Source organism: Ambystoma mexicanum, chromosome 3q (genome assembly GCF_040938575.1).
Source record: "Ambystoma mexicanum isolate Mex_15411 chromosome 3q, UKY_AmexF1_1, whole genome shotgun sequence".
NCBI classification, from domain to species: Eukaryota; Metazoa; Chordata; class Amphibia; order Caudata; family Ambystomatidae; genus Ambystoma; species Ambystoma mexicanum.
The window spans coordinates 282,539,240-282,552,247 of record NC_090926.1 but is presented as its reverse complement, the minus strand read 5'-3'; positions in this window follow the sequence as shown (position 1 = coordinate 282,552,247).

Sequence of the window (13,008 nt, the reverse complement as noted above, 5' to 3'; positions counted from 1 at the left end):
AGACCAGTCAAATGATCTGTCACTATAGACTAATTTTGCCTATACTGTTCACCCAATCCCATTTCGCCTAAGAGCAATGAATGTATCTTTTGATTGTGAAGTCATAGCAGCTTAAAAACTCACTGCCCGCCTGTAATGAGCTGAGTACATTTGGAGCTGTGGAATCCGTTTGCATATCCCTGCTTGGACTAAATAAAGCAGCAATTTGTCACATTTCTGGACTCCTCTGTTTCTGGGCATGAGGGGATTTCCCTCAAGCCTATACTATCTCTGTTTTCCGAACTGCAATTCAAGTGGTAGCAGGGAGATGGTTGTTCATGCTCTCGAAGGAAAATTGCGTCTTCCACCCCCTAACCCACTGAATTCCTGCCTGCTATGGAGAGCAGAAGGTGGGGCTGGCAGGCTAGGGAATGACCGTGAGTCCGAGAGCTGCAGCAGGTCAGCAGAGATGCAAGTATGAGCGCAGGAATCTTACAAATACAGGGGAAGGGAAAAGCTGTGGATTTGTTAGTTCTTTTGTCAGCAGATTATGGAATGTAATATGGCAAACAGGAGGGTATGGACAGGTTCCGCTTGATGTTTGTTAAAGTTTTCGTTTTAATACGGAGTGTTGGTGTTTTCTGTATGGGCAGGGACCATTTGGTACATTTTGGATTTCCTGTGAGATACACGTTTTAGCTTGCTTCATGGATGAAGGTTTTCTGTAAGTAATGTTGGCAGAAATAGCTAGCTCTTATCATGAAATGTAAGTTTCTTGTTTTTTTCTTTGCGCAGGTAGACCTCTAAAGGCAATGCAGTAGATAAGAGGACCATAAGAATTATTGGAGAATTATTAGGGTTCACTGTTAGACAGGATGGTGGCCACGGATTGCTATTTATGTATTAAGTTCTTCAGTGTGTTAGGGAAGTGTTTAAAGCGGACTTGTATTGAAGGGGAAGCTGTTGACTTCTTTTTCTCTTTGCTGTAGGGTTTGTGACGTCACAAATTAGGTTTTTGAATAGGACTTTTGTTATGTGGGGAGAAATGGTTAACATTTATGCATTTCAGAAATGTATTGTGATCCATAGTATAGAACATATTGAGGGGTTTAGGTTTTGCAAAACGACAAACAAAAATGAAATGAGAAAGTTACATTATTGGAGTGTATTTGAGAAGCATGTGAAAGAATGATGGACTGGCCTAGGGTGGAGGTTAAAGTGAAAGTAACTTGTGATATGTGTGTGTTTATTGTATTTGTGAGTGAGTGTATTTTAATTGTGGTGCTTGTCTAGAGGAATGCGTAAAATTGTGTGTTCTGTGCAAAGAAAAATTAAGATGTCTGTTCTCCACGTTTAGAAAGACAGCTCTGCTTGCTGCTGTCTTTGAGGAAGCAGATAACACCCACACCATTTTTTCTTAGAGTTTCAAAGGTTATACTCTTGATCACAGGCGCTGGGGCCAGCTGTGAAGGGATGGGGAGGAAAACTCAAGTAGGTGAAGTTGACTTATGTAGCACATAGACTTATGGTGCATGCAGCTGAGTTCCCAACACATGTTTTGGGCAGCATAACATAAAATTAAGCAAATGGAAAATGGTATTAAACTGTGCTAGGCAAATTCAACTGTAATGCATGGAACAAGCACACAAATAAACTTTTCTTGCTGATGGGAGCATGAGAAAACCAGCAGACGTAGGAGTTCCAACATAGGAATACATTGCGTCAGCTTTCATTACATGGCGACCTACAATAATGTGACGTTCTGCATTGTGGAAAAGCGCAGGGGAATTTTGCCAAATGTGGGATTTAAATGGCTGGGACAGAGCATGGGGGTTTTTGAGGTGTGATTTGGGTTGCAGAAAATAAGTGGGCTGTCGGGTGACCTTTTTGTGTTGAATGTTTAAACATTTGCTTTTCTGCACTGTTTTTTTTGGCCCGCTTAATGATGAACATCAGTTTTGTTTGTATTTAAGACAGTATAGGAATGGGTGGGGGAATACAAATGATTTGTGGATAGCCAACATTTTTTATATAAGGAGTAAAGTAACATTTGGTAGGTAGTGGCAATGGAACAGGGTAAGGAAATGTTATGGAAAATATAGATATTAATGTAGGCCCCGAGTTGCCTTAAAGGCATTTTAATGCTACCCTAGAGTAAGGCTGTATTTGGTTGGTTACTTGTATTCAAAAGTTTATACAATATATAGGTAAGAATCAATTGGAATGGTTTGGCTGGAAGGAGGGTGGATGGTTTATTAGAAGGAATTTTAACATGAGGACATTTTGTAATGAGGAAGGGAAAGGAGAATGGAGAATGTTTTAAGGGTGATGGCGTAAATTGATGTGTAGGCCTCGTTTGTGTTAACCAACTATTTATTTGGGCTGCTAGAGCAGCTTTGCTGTTTTAAGGTTGCACTGTGTCAGACTGTTTTAAAGAGCATTTTTATTTCTCTCTCGAGCACTGCGTAGAAAACATTTGGCTTTTCCACAACTATTTGTTACTAGCAATGAGTTGAAAACTTTAAAGTATACACAGGGCAGACCTACGAAGCAAAGGGGAGTGCTGCTTTCTGATTTATGGAGAAAGATAGCACGGGAAGGTTCAAATGCATTTCACGATCATGGGCTGGCAAAGGCGTGTTTCCCCATAGTAAAGACAGGACTGCGATGACACAAAGGGAACATTAAGGGAGTTACGAAGCCACACATATAAAAAGGACATAGTTTAGCTGCTCACAGGAGCGACAGGTGGAATGAAGAGACCACAAAAGACAAGGGGAAATGACAGGGAGGTTGTGGGGGGGGGGGGAACCCTTCACAGTACAGTGCATAACCATATGAATGGTAGGCACCAGATCAGTGCCATGCGCATGCGCCTCAAATTTAACACACATCGCAGCCAAATAAGGCCATAGATACACATGTAGGAAAAAGGGGGGCGGATCAGTAGGATGGCAAGGTTTTTCACAGTGAACGCACTCACAGCAGGCATGACCGGCAGAAATGAAAGGCATATTGTCACGATACTAACAGCAGTTTTGTTCAAGGGAAGGGACAATTTGACATTAAAAAGAATTATGCAGCAAGCTTGCAGCAGACACGATAGTTCCACATTGAAGGGAACGAGGGTGGGAGAATAGTAGGAGAGCACATAGTATATTGCTTCAAGGGACCAATGCTGTGTTTTAACAGGATTTGTTTTTTGTAATGCTTTCTTTTTGGCTCTGAGGGAAAAGGGCAACCATGGCAGCTGATATTATTGCAACAAGAGAATAATAGCAGACCAAGTAAAATAAATAAGGCGTTTAACTGGACATAAGATAACGGCAAGGAAGGAAGAGCTACAGAGGGAAGCACAATGTGCAAAACAGAAATGACCAGCAAGTAACGAATGAGCGTATTAAAGTAGCACATTTTGCATATTATTAATGAAAGTTTCAATGTTCTGATGGATTTAGCAATGCAAAGAGAATGAGCAACATTGAAGCGGTAGGTACTTGTAGAGGGGAAGACTTGGTGAATAGAGATGGCAGGTAAGTACTGGGTGAGGTAAAATATGGATATATAGGTGAAGAGGAGAAGCAGGTAAGTAACAAGTAGAAGGAGAGGGAGATGAAGAAAGGGTTTAAGTAAGGGAAGAGTATCTTTTTGTACTGGACAAGAGGCACAGATGAAGCATGGCACTGGGAAGACGGCCCTCAGCAAGAAAGGTGTCCTTTTTCAATGAGATGTACCCAGGGCTCTGGTTATTTGAAGTGTAATGTTTATGTGTAACTCTTTTAACGATTGGAAATGTAATTTTTATAGAGATGGTTAACCTTTCATTGAATCAAGCATACTTGCATGTGAAAGTGATGCGAGAGAAACCTGGGGACACATTACACACTTTCACGCACTAACACATCACCTGCGCTTGTCTCAGCGTCAAGCAAGGTTAGGGATGCAGCAGCATTAATCTGCAGGAACGCCACAACACAAAAAAGATGGACAAGGAGAAAATACCAAGGAAAGGCAGCTCATGCAGGCCTGCCAACAACCCTAAAGACAAGTTCAGCGTTAAGGAGAAAAGGAAAGCATTGTGGACATTTCGGAGAAAAAGAAAGGAAATCAACATCATATTGTCCCAAAGCACAGACATTGCAAGCTCATCACAAGAAGAAATTGTACAGCAGCAAGACCACGGTAGAGCTCATCAAAAGGGAGTACTGTTCTGTCCATTACTGTATTGTGACCTTTGTTCCCATCTGGTTTCTAATAGAACAGCTTAATTAAACTCAAGGATGTACCCATGAGAAGAAGAGAAGTGCCAAGTGTTGGAAAAGGACTATTTTATTGTTTTGGCTCTTTCATGTGGTCAAGAAGATAAAATGGGACCATTACTGCTTCAGAGAAATTAGGAGAGCACCAACATTATAAATGAAATGTGGAATAGAAATGGAGTGGGTTGTAGGCATGGAAGATGTGAAGTAGATGAAAGGAAATGATAAAAGGTATTAGTAGTTGGCATTTAAGCAATGATAGGATGTAATAAAGAAAATGTATATACATTTTGAGAAACAGGTCTTCTCTGTGTTTTAGGTGGGAAGGGACTTTCAACTGCATACCAGGGTGATGTCCAATGGGTGACTCAGGCAACTGAGCCCATGAGCAGACAAGTAAGGCCTATTGCCAGGAGGGCCTATGGGACCCAGCCTAATGCCCAGATGACACAAACTGGGACAAAGGAGAAGCCCTCTGATTGTTTGCTCCCCAAACATGATGTTTCCTCTACCATTAACACTCTCCTCATGCAGTGACTGTCTTATTGCATCATAGTTGGACTGAAGGTTCTTAGACATGGAGCAATTTGTAGTAAACATGGTGCCCAAGCAAAGGGCAAGGTGTATGGGAGAATGACAAGGAACTATGGGAAGGGTAACCTGGGGTGGCAACTGTTAACCGGAAAAGAGGGATTTCTTTTAATACACATGGATTGATGGGTCTCACTGGGAATGCTGGAGCGTCGCCTAAGTGGCCTCCCCTGCTCGTGGTGGCAAGGGTCACCCATTGTACATCAAATAAGTAAAGTTTTGGGTGACTGGAAGAATACACATTTGCAACCTGTGGAATTGCACTGCTGGAAAAGATTCTGGCTCTGATTGTTTTGTACTCTGCAGTCTTTACTTCTGTGCCTTCTTAAGATACTAACAGGGAAACATAAACATACTGATTTTTTGGCAAATAGTGACTTTACCCCTTACTAGCAACATGAAGAAATTAAGTAGCTTTAATAGATTATTGTTGATTCTTAAGAGGAGAAAGAAAAAACATATATCAGTACTTGTATGACCAATTTGGCACACACCACTAATATATAGTACCAGCACGTGAACAATGTGTGGAGGGAGGTTTCAGGGATGGCTGCCATGCATACTCTTCCACTTCCCAGGCCATGAGCAAATACACGGTTTCTATGGTGATTCCAGACGATGAAAGACACAGGAGAAATTACCCCATGAGGACAATTACATGAAAACATGGACAATGATAGAGGATTACTGGAATGCAGATGACTTGACAACACATACTGAGATCCCCAAACAAAGGAAGTACAACACAAGTCTGCAGTAACCCAAGGGTGCAAGAACAGAAATGTGAGGACTGCCTGCATGTTGCAAGAAACACCAGCTACCCATATATGGACAGGAGTTTGCAATAGAAGAATAGGTGGAAGGCTGCAGGGATGCATAGCACAAGTGCTCCTGGCAGTTCCACTGGAGATTGCGCACAGAGAAAAGGATGAATGCATCAAGAAGTGGCAGGAAGTTCGAGCTGCTTACACGGGTAGAAAAGAAGGCAGACCTCTGTCCAGAATGCCATAAAGAATAACACCATCATGTTGCCAGAACGAAGATTAAGTAAAGAGTGGAGAGAGAAAAGGCCGCAGACGCATCCCAAGAGTACATGGCAAGAGAAGTAGAGACAATATCCGAAGACCAACACTGGGGCTGAAGCTCACATGCTGGTGCCACCCAAATGAAAAAGAAAATGTACCGTAATGCCATCGAGCACACCAGCCTTTGTGGTGCCCCAGGAAGACACAGAAGTGACTGGATGCCCCAAACTGGACACCCAGCGGAGGAAGAAAAATATGCTGAAGCTGAGCACGGTGAAGACGAGGAAATGACCTGGTACACAAACCAACCAAGAAGGCGCTGAAGCAACCTGAGGAGGGTGATGAAGGTGTGAGAAAGCAAGACACCCATCAATGGGCAGGGGCTTTGTGATTGTGGCCCAGGCTGGGTGACTGGACCAGAGGGAGGGGACTGTTGACGGGATCTCAAACTCCCCCCCAGCATACCCCCAAGATGATGGATGCCACCCACTCAAGCAGCCCCACAGACCATACCCGGATGACATCACATAAGTAATCATGAAAAGTTAACATGGCTGAACACACCTGCAGAGACATTAACCAGGTGCAAAACGGCACACATGAACTGCAATCTCAAGACTGAGGCCTGATACACTGACTTTTCTGAGAGATGTGAATCAGGCCTGGCAGCATGTCCAGCCCTGCCAAGGACACTGGGGAAGAGGACTTGAGTCAGCTGAAAACATACATCACCTGCAAGGACAAAAAGGCTGAACTCCCTCCATAAATGCCAGCAGAGAAAATATTTTTTACGGTCCCTGAACACGCGACCTGGAGCTGGGGAACAAAGCCCATTCAGATGAGATAATGTTGTTCCCATCAAATTGAAGACAGAAGATGTAAAAGATGCAACACAACATGAAGATGGAGAATGGATTGTCCTTGCTCAAGGCCTGGGAAGTCAGAGGGGTGAAACAATAGTGGGAAGCAGGCGGTTCTCTGAACTCACCTTCCCCACCCAACATTTTTGTTCATTTGCTGGTAAACTACCTAAACTGACTTGACTTGTACTGACCTGGGGGGTGGTGCCAGGTGGAGCTACCAGATCTATCCAGACTAATCAAATGACCTGTCCCCTATAGACTCTAATTATGCCTATGCTGTTCACCCAATCCCATTTCACCTAAGAGCAAGAAATGTATCTTTTGGTCATGGCAGCTTAAAAACTCACTGTCCGCCTGTATTGAGCTGAGAGTACATTTGGAGCTGTGGGATCTGTGTGTGTAATCCTGCTTGGACTAAATAAAGCAGCAATTTGTCACATTTCCGAACTCCTCTGTTTCCGGGCGTGCAGGGATTTCCCTCGAGCCTATCTCTGTTTTCCTAACTACAATTCAGGTGAGCAGCAGATATAAGTGTTCAGTGTAGTAAGTACTATGGAATGATGAGCTGCAATAAATAGGTAAGTGCAGGCCTACAGTGGCGTAGGCCAGTGGGTGCCAAGGCAAGTGCTGTGTGTGGGCAGAGGTTGAGGCGACTGGGTGTGGGAGGCCAGCGCCCCGAAGGACGCATAAGGATCCTGGTCACCAATCCAGCGACTGTGAGGTTAGCAAAGAAGGGAAGGAAGAGGTGAAAAGGAAAGTCTTGAGGAGCGTCTGGAATTTGAGGTGGTCCGGCTTAAGATGAAGGGGAAGGGGGAGGCTGTTTCATAAGAGGGAAGAGATCGGCCTCAGGCCCTCTGTTGAGCGAAACACTTTACACACAGAGAGTTGGTAATAGAGGAATGTAGATGTCTAGTAGGAATGGATTTAGTAAGAGCAAGTTGCAGATAGCGTGGTCCCCGGCCCCAGACAGCCTTATGGATGATGCAGAGGGATTTGAATTTAATCCATGCAGCAACCGGGAGCCAGCAAAGACTTTTTAGGGCAGGAGAGATGCAGACCCTGGGCTTGAGGCCAAGGATAAGTCTTGCTGCCCTATTCTGGATTAGCTGGAGGCGTCGTAGAGAGGAAGAAGGTAGATTCAACAGAAGGCTATTGCAGTAGTCCAGCCTAGAGAGAAACAGGGCTTGGGTAACCTTGAGCTTCTGGGGGAAAGTGAGAAAACAGAATTCCTTTGAGAAGAAAGAGTTGAAAGGGGGGCTTCTTGGCAATGTCCTGAATGTGAGGGAGGAAGGCGAGAGAGGAGTAAAAGATGACTCCAAGGTTTCTATCTTCAGAAGAAGAAGGGCGGAGTCAATAGAGGATGGCCAAAGTGAGGGGAAGAAAGAAGGAGCAGGGGTCTCAATAGGAAGGATCTCACTCTTGCTGGCATTGAGGCAGAGATCATTGGAAGTGCACCAGGACTGGATGGCAGATGGGCAGTCCAGGGTGATGGAGGAAGTAAGCAGGTTAGCAGGAGTTTGAAGAAAAGTTGTCATCTGCACAGCACTGGAAGTTAGGAGAGATGGTGGAAATTAGGCATACCAGTGATGCAAGGTAATTGTTTTCAGCCAAGGGGAGAGGTTGGAGCCCTGGGGGACACCACAGGTGGAGAAAGAGGTAGGGGAGCAAAAGGTGCCCAGAATAACCTGGGATGGATGGTCACTTACGCAGGAGGTCAGCCAGTCCAGTGCTGCTCTGAGGTACCCAGGGTATTGTGCAGCTGTTTTATGAGGATGGAATGTTGACTGTCAAAAGCAGAGGAGAGATCAAGTAGAATGAGGACATCTGGAGAGTTAGAGTCCAGAGATGCAAGCAGTTCTTCACGGGTGTTCAGAAGAGCGGTTTCTGTGCCTCTGGATGCTCAGAATACAGATTGATGGTCATGGAGACCGCTGACAAGTTCAGTATGAGAAGTTGGAGGGAAGGCCAGTTTCTCCTAGAGTTTGCCAAGGAGGGGGGTGATCGAAATAGGGCGGTAGTTGGCTGGTCCAGTGGGGTCTGCCAAAGGATTTTTCAGGCGAGGACGCAAAAGGGAGTGCTTGAGGGAGGAGGGGAAAGATCCAGTGGCAAAGGAGTGGTTGCAGAAATCAGCAAGTGCAGAGGCAAGAGAGCCAATGTCCCTAATGGTTCTGGAGGAGCAGGGAGAAACCTGTTTGGAGGAGACATTCATGGCGCAGACAACTCTGGTGACCTCATTGGGTGTGATGATGGAGAAGGAGGAGAGAGAGGAGGAAGGATGGTGGGAGGCCATAGAAGGCAAGGGAGTGGATGAGGGGTCGGGGGAAAGGGATGTCTTGAGGTTTAGTAGTGGATTTTGTGGCCAATGCATTGCAGAAGGCTTGGGAGGGGTGAGGAAGAGACTGCAAATGGGTTGGCTAGTTACATGAAGATTTTAAAGAGTTCAGCGAAGTTGTTGGGTGCACCAGAAACCCACACCTGAATGTAGGACGTTTTCTTGGTGTGAATGGAAAGTCTGTATTGTCTTCAGAGCAGGCAACAGGCCAGTTTGTCAGAGACTGAGCCAGAGGACTGCCACTTCCATTCTGCGGCTGCGCTTCCGGGCTGCAAGTTCAGAGTCATACCAGAGGTTACGCTTAGAGGCAGGTTTCAGGCGGATCCTCATGATTGGGGTAAGAATGTCCAGAGTGTTAGTAATAACCAGATGGAGGTTGCTGAGAACAGAATCAGAGGTAGAGTCTGGGGTGGGTGGAGAGGTTGGATGGGATGGGATGGGATGGGATGGTTGAGTCAAGGAAGGCAGAGTGAGATGAGTACAGTTTGGTCCAGGTTCAGAGAATGTTATTGGAGGAAGCAGTAGAAAGGTCAGCCATCACTCACTTGTTGATCAAAAGGGAGTATGGAGGTGTAGTGGCTTAAGCTCATGCAGGTGCCGACCATCAGGAGGCTGATTCGCAGTTTGTGATGGAGAAGTAGGTGGGGGTCCTCTTAGCCCTCCCAGGCCTTTACAGGCACAGACACGGCCTTAGGAGTGGGCCTCTGGAAGGGGGCCGGTGTGCGCCTGCCTGCAACCCTGATTGGCCCTGTTGTCTTGGGCTGAGCCTATCGCAGTCCCTGAAGAAGTTAACCCAGCAAAGCACTCGGGTGCCCTCTTGGAGCGGTTGTCGAGGCACGGGCAATGCATATGTGTAGATATGCCCAAAGAGCAGATGCAACACTCAGTATATTGTGGCCTCATGTTGACAGGAATTACTGCAGTAACACAATTACTGCCACGATACCGCCGACTGCAAACACACACACAAGAGGCAGCCCAAGTGGGCTTACCTGTAGATGCCGTGGTGGCTGTTATGAAAAAGAAAGTTGTCTCGTGGTGGGGGTGAGGCTGCACAGCAAGTCGCTTTCCCAGATGCAGCTCTGGAGTACTTCATGTTGCAGAGGTCGGGAGGGAGTGAGCCCAGAGAGCATTCAATGAGTGGGGAAGGGCCCCTCACTGCCTTGGGTGAATCATGTCAAGATTGTCACCGGCACATGCTCAGCCTGCCAGTGCCTTTGTGAAACAGTTAAAGGCGCATCTTTAGCCTGTTGGGAGGGAAAGATCACCCCTAGGTTTAAACCTTCAGTGCTGACTGGTTGTTGCCTCAAACAGGCCTGATGAATTCCACCAATGTTCAGCCCTGGGTGGTGGCAAAATGACCTTTTGGAGGGCTGGGGCTCCTGTCCAACCCTACCTGCACCCCTGCAGCAGGTAACCCCAGTACCCTAAGTTTGTTGTTCCATGAGCTTTCATGCCTGGGCCTGCAGCAAAAAGACCAGCTTGTTGCCATCTGAAATAACTTTGGAGGCAGCATGTATTTTCTGAGGAAGCTCCTTTATTAGGTTACATGATCTGATAAGTCATTTATAAGGCATCTGTACACAAGTGTTTCTTGGCGTGACAAGACAAGGCAGGGAAGACAGGAGAGAGGACAAGACAAACAATCTGACTAGCCTTGTGTCATTCAGTTTGTGCAAGTGCGAGAACGAGAAGTGCAAGGGGAAAGGGAAAACAGGGCAGCAATGCTCTGAGTAAGTGCAGCTAGGTCAGTGCGGCTCTGGGTAGTGCAAGGAGAACAAGGGTTACAGTTACAGCCCCTAAGTGCGTGGTAGGCCCAGAGGCAGTGCAAGGGTCACTGATAAAGAAGAGCCTGGTACCCAGTCAGACTCTGAGGGTATCCAAGCAACCAGTCGGTACAGCAGACAGGTAGGTCAGCAGGGGAGGGAGGGATGGAAGGAGGGAGGGAGAGAGAGAAAGCATAGGAGAATAGTAAAGTTTTGAGCTGCTTCTGGAACTTCAGGTGGTCCGGCTCAAGTTTGAAAGGGTTAGGGAGGCCATTCTAGAGGGAGGCACCTGCAGAGTAGAAAGATCTACCCCCACTCACTGCCTGGAGGAGCGTCTAACCCTTAGAGAGTTGGAGATAGTTGAGCGAAGGGCTCGACCCCAGTAAACCACGTGGACAATGGAAAGGGTCTTGAACTTGATCCTTGCAGCAATCGGGAGCCAGTGGAGAGATTTCAGGGCTGGAGGGATACGGTCCCTGGGCTTGAGGCCAAGGATAAGTCTCGCAGTCCTGCTCTGGATTAGTTGCGGAGGGCGGAGAGTTGACGAAGGCAGATTGAGAAAGAGGCTGTTGCAGTAGTCCAGCCTAGAAAGAACGAGGGCTCTGGAGACAGTGAGCTTCTGGGGTAAAGTGATAAAGGGAAGAGTCCCTTTAAGGAGGCGCAGCTGGTTGTGGGACTTCTTGCTGATGTCTGAGATGTGAGGAGAGAAAGAGATAGTGGAGTCGAAGATGACACCAAGGTTTTTTCCTCGCAGGAAGGCAAAGGAAGAGAGCCCAAGGTGGCTGGCCAGAGTGAGAGAGGGAAAGCAGGGACAGGGGACCCAATGAGAAGGATCTCCATCTTATTGGCATTAAGGCACAGATCATTTGAGGCGCACCAATCCTGAATAGTGGATAGACAGTAAGGAATGAGCGAGAGAGGAGAGGAGCCTGACGGAAAGCTGAGTGTCATCCGCATAACACTCTATGTAAGAGGAGAAGGTAGAGATCAGGTGGACCATGGATACATCAGGATACATCAGGTCAGGAACAGTATAGGTACATATATAGGATAACATGGTAATCGGTTCAGGAGCCCTCTGGCCCCCACCAACCAGTCTTACATTTCTAGCTGCCAGGGCGTGGAACCTTCATTGACAACCAAACATTGGCAGCATGCAGTCAACATTCTCACGGGGACATCACTGAGACAGACATACAGAAGAGGGAAGACACAACAATATTCTTCTGTAATCCCGTGTAAGGTAATTGATTGAGTTGTGTTTTGGGTCAATTGGGTCCAGTGCATCATCCAAACACATTGAGCGTTGTTCTCCCTGGAACATGTTCATGTCTTAAAAACGCAGTTGTATAATTTGTTTTACTGGTCATATCCCTGTGCACTTTGATTCAAGGTATACCAGTCTCTGTAGTGACCTAGTGGTTCTAGGAAATGACCACGCAAAACTCATAACTACCACATTATTCAATGCCCATTGTTTTGTAACAGAGCTGTCATTAGTATGACTTTACAGCGCGCCGTATTATCTGAATGGGCAATTGGTTCAACATTAAGTTGAAGAAAGGCCAATGTTTGTATGAATGCTGACATGGCTAATTGCCTATATGTTGACTACTAGGTATAGGGCGTGGTGTCGGAGTGGTGCCAAACTGGCACACTCAAACATTGTGTTGCTGGTAGACCACAAGCTATATAAGGTCCGTATTGCAGAACTGGACTCTGGTTTTTGGATCCCGTGTGCCTCTTACATGTAGTGGGCATTAACAATCCAACAGTCCAGTTGGTGTGAGGGAGAGACTACATTTAGGTGTAACTGCTGGTTGAATGTGGGGTTAGATGCAGAGGTCCTCCATATATATAGCCCTACAAAATCTTGCACCAAACTAAATATTTCTCATGAATTTTTTGGGCACTGGAATTATTTCCCACTAAGACAAAGTACGGGTTCACTAAGCAAGGCTTAACGTTTCAGGGCAGTTTGAGTTTATTTGTTTTTGCGGAAGTGTCAAACATTGTATTGCAAGCACTGCCTTGGCCAATATGACACGCAACTCTACTTCTCAGAGTAATACTGACTCCATGGAGGATTCCCAGGAATTACTTAAGAATGACCAAGCGGTATTGGCTTGCAGGTAAAACTCAAAAGCTCCAGACAGGGTGTTTGCAATACCGACATTTGGTTTGGTTAGCAAG